The sequence below is a fragment of the Rhopalosiphum maidis genome, chromosome 3 (assembly GCF_003676215.2).
Source record: "Rhopalosiphum maidis isolate BTI-1 chromosome 3, ASM367621v3, whole genome shotgun sequence".
NCBI lineage: Eukaryota > Metazoa > Arthropoda > Insecta > Hemiptera > Aphididae > Rhopalosiphum > Rhopalosiphum maidis.
Genome location: NC_040879.1, coordinates 71592005 through 71597127, shown reverse-complemented (window position 1 = coordinate 71597127; position 5123 = coordinate 71592005).

Genomic DNA, 5123 nt, shown 5'->3' with positions numbered 1-5123 from the left:
AAACAAACAGACAACCTTCATTTTTAATACAAAATAATTGAAAACTATTTACAGTTGAAACTTAAACACATATACGAATGTAAAACTGTAAAAAGATACGAAATTTAAGCATATAACAGATGATAACAAATAATGATTATGATAAGCCATAAAAGATTGTACAAATTAACAGAATGTTTTGTAGACTTTTAAAAAAGAATACACTTGTACAATAACTGAAAAATACTCGATTTCCATATGAATTTGATGATAATTTTTCAATGATAAATTTAAATCATTTTCGTAATGCATTGGTCGAGGTTCAGGACACTTACTTGTGTTAACTTTGGGCGTAAAATATGAACAATTCGTTGATATTATAAATATTCTATCGTAAATTTACAAGACATTCGGTCCAAAGCCTAATAAATATACCGACACATTCCGTAGAGCAGTGCAACGGTGAACAGCACACAACCAACTAGATTCTTCCTGTGGCAGGTCAGCCGTCGACCACGGTATGGTGAACCTCTCGCCTACTGTTGGTGTTAATAATGACTTAATGATTAATTGTTTTAAAAAACAGTTGAAAATTTGAATTTGTAATTTTTATCAAAATTTTCATCTATATATAGTCTGAATAAAAGATTTTTATAGTGTAGGTAAATAAAAAGAATAAAAATTACAAGCTAGAAGTGTTTACTAATCTTTTATTCATATATATAACAAATATCAATTGTTTCACAACTATTAATTTATTATCAATTATATTCAATAACCATTACACACACATTGCATAAATCCAATATTATTATCAATATCTTCTAGTTTATTTTCAAAATAAGATATTGATACTTTCCAAAGTGGTATTAATGCAAATTTCTGTCTCAGCAAGCTTTGGGTGAACTGCTGCACTACAATCTGAAAAAAATGTAGTCAGTTAAATATGTAATATTGGTGGAGAATTAATTGAGAAATGAGTGTTTCATAAGCAGTTTAAAATATGAATTTATAACACGAGTCAAAATTATCGTTTGAATGCATGATTTTAGTGTTTATGAAATATCAGCATCAATGAAATACATGGAAGTTAATAAAGCTAAATAAGAATCATTTATTTAATGCAATGGTGTTTGTTTCATGTCAATTAATTGAGAATTGAGTGTTTCATAAAGAGTTCAAAATATGAATTTATAACACGAGTCAAAATTACCATATAAAAACATGTTTTATAATGCTTATGAAGTATTGGCTTAAATGAAATATACGAAAGTAATCAATGCGAAATAAGAAACATATTCCTTTTCTACTGGTCAAAGTTTCAAGATACTAAATTGAGAATTGAGTGATTCATAAGCCATACAAAATTTGAATTTGTAACATACGTCAAATTTACCATATAAAAACATGTTTTATAGAGTTTATGAAACATTGGCTTAAAACTAATGTATTAATGTAATTAATGCTAAATCAGATCCATATTCTCTTTCTAGTGGTCAAAGTTTCAAGATCCTCCAATGAGAATTGAGTGTTTCATAAGGCATAAAAAATTTGAATTTGTAATATACGTTAAAATTATCTTATAAAAACATGTTTTATAGTGTTTATGGGGTATCAGCTTAAATGAAATACTTGGAAGTTACTAATCCTAAATAAGAATCATTTACTGAATTCTCATTGGTCTTGATTTCATGATACTAATTTTTTGTTTCACTAATATTAAGTTGCTACCAATTATGTTCAATAACCATTACACACACATTGCATAAATCCAATATTATTATCATTATCTTCAAGTGTATTTTCAAAATAAGATGTTGATAATTTTCCAATGTGCTTTGAATGCAAAATCCTGTCTCAGCAAGCCTTGGGTGAACTGCTGCACTGCAATCTGAAAAAAATATAGTCAGTTAAATATGTAAAATTGGTGGAGAATTAATTGAGAAATGAGTGTTTCATAAGCAGTTTAAAATATGAATTTATAACACGAGTCAACAGTATCATTTAAAAGCATGTTTATAGTGTTTATGAAGTATTGGCTTAAATGAAATGTATGAATGTAATTAATGCTAAATAAGGAACATATTCTCTTTCTAGTGGTCAATGTTTCATGATACTAAATTGAGAATTGAGTGTTTCATAAGCCATAAAAAATTTGAATTTGTAATATACGTTAAAATTATCTTATAAAAACATGTTTTATAGAGTTTATGAAACATTGACTTAAATGTAATGTATTAATGTAATTAATGCTAAATCAGATCCATATTCTCTTTCTAGTGGTCAAAGTTTCAAGATCCTCAGTTGAGAATTGAGTGTTTCATAAGCCATAAAAAATTTGAATTTGTAATATACGTCAAAATTATCATATAAAAGCATGTTTATAGTGTTTATGAAGTATTGGCTTAAATGAAATGTATGAATGTAATTAATGCTAAATAAGAAACATATTCTCTTTCTAGTGCTCAAGGTTTCAAGATACTAACTTGAGAATTGACTTTTCTATAAAAAGTTAAATATAGGAATTTATAATTCTCATTAAAATTATCATATTAAATCATGTTTTATAGTGTTGTGATAAAAATACATGGAAGTCAATAATGCTAAATAAGAATCATTTACTTAATTCATTGGTCTTGGTTTCATGATTCTAATTTTTTTTTCACTAATATTAAGTTGCTATCAATTACATACAGTTATTATTAAACGTACCTTACAACATACCATTATTATTATTATTATCAGTATTGTCTAGTCAAATTTCAACATGGGATGTCCAAATTTTCACTACTACTAAAAATGGTAATTCATGTATCATCGTGCCTTGAAAGATCTGCTGTGTTGCAATCTGAAAAAATGTAGTCAGTTAAAATGTGAAATTGGTGAAGAACAACATTAGAATACAGAGTTTTATATGCAATTAAAAATATGAATTTAAAATACGAGTCAAAATTATCATATAAAAGCATGTTTTATAATGTTTATGACGTATCATCATCAATGAAATACATGGAAGTTAATAATGCTAAATAAGAATCATTTACTTAATCTAATGGTAAGGGTTTCATAGCACTAACTTTTTGTTACACTTCTATTATGTTGCTATCATTTACATTTATTTACCATTACACGTACCATGCAAAACACCATTATTAATATTAATACCGTCTAATCCATATTAAACATAGGATGTTGAAACTATTCCAAGCGCTAAAAATGTTAATTCATGCTCAGCAAGCCTTGAGTGATCTGTTGCACTGCAATCTGAAAAATATGAAAGTTAATAATGGTAAATAAGCATCATTACTTAATACAATGGTCAAAGTTACATGACTTTTAGTAACACTACTATTAATTGAATCACAATTATATTCTATACCCATTACTCGTACTTTGCATAAAACCATTATTATTATCAGTATCGTCTAGTCCATTTTCAACGTAGGATGTTGTAACTTTGTCAAGTGTTAGAAACGTTAATTCATGTCTTAGCAATCCTTCAGTGATTTGCTGTACTGCCATCTAAAAAAAAATTGTCAGTTAATTATGTATAATGGTTGGAGGATAAAATGTCACTACTACACACCATAAAGAGATCGAAAGTCTGTTTATGACAACTAGTACGTGGACAACACTGAATAATTCAGAAATGGAAATAATCAAACAAAAACTAACAGACAAACTTCATTCCTATATCAAAATACTTGAAAACAATTTGAAGTTGAAATTTAAATACAAATACGAATATAAAACTGCAAAAAGATATGAAATATAAATCAGACAGTAAATACAAACGGTTATATCAATAGATGAACAATGCTTTATATCACTAAACCACAATCATGGATGAAAAACATCATATCAATTCGGATTAGAATATTCGACTTATTACATTTTATCTCTGGCCGCCGAATTCAAAAATGTTTAATATTATAATATTTTCATATACAAATACAATTTCAAAACTGATTAACTGAGCATAATATAATGAAATAAATTTCCAATAATATTGTGTACTTTGTAAATTCAGCAGGCAGTTGTATAAATATTATGAGTCTTAACATAGATACATAGTAACTAGTAAGACAAAAGTCAAAAAGTAATAACATTAAACTATGTATGTATGTATTATTTAAGTGTTTAGATAGTTGCAGGTAAGCATTTATTATGCATTAACATTCTCCGGACTGTACAGTCCACTGGTTAACTAATTGAACTTAAGTAAACGGTCTTATATGTTATATATCTTATACATATAACGATTCATTATTTGAATACTTAACAATGTAAATAAATCATAATAATTTATTTTTTATGTTCGATGTCCATAAAATTTAAATCATTATCTCCTATAAATATTACCGAAGTTATATTGTGAAATTCAAAACAAATTACTACCAATCATACTAATATATTGCATATTAAATATAAACATATAATTAAAACTAATAAATAATAAATGAAATGTTGTATTCGAGCAGATTTGAGTCTGAAGTGATCAGAAGTAATCTACTGACTGCGTCGTACATTTTAAAAATGATGGTCGTATCTCGTATAAACAACGAAATCGCTTAGGTACATATTAAATTGTTTACGCTAAACGAGGGATATAAACACTATAAACATTAAATAGATGTATTCTCTATATGATTTGATGAAAAACTATTTATAAATAAACTATTTTTTATGCTGTTGGCGTAATTGCTAAACGTTGAAACCTTAACAAACATAAAACGTGTAAAAAAAACAAAGTTCAAAAAGATACTTCGTTAAATCGTTATACGGTGGTATAGGTGTACCATACAGAAAAGTATGCGTGTACGAAAAAACAAGCCATTCGATTTTTTTAACCTTTCAAACTCGTCGTAGCATTTATGAGTCAGCACTCAAATTTCGAAAAGATTAAACAAAAACTCAAATTCAAAAAATTCGAAAAATACGTAAAATCTAAGTGCCAAAAATAAAAATATAATCGTAACTTCGCAACAAAACGTCCGATTCCTTCGGTTTTGGTAGCGTTCGAATTTTTACAAAAACGTCTAAACGATGCGTAGAAAAAAATCGCTCTAACCACCTAAAAATTAATTGTTTCGTGGCGACAAAGTCCAAAAACTGCAAAATCCTAATTTCCGACGCAAAAAATA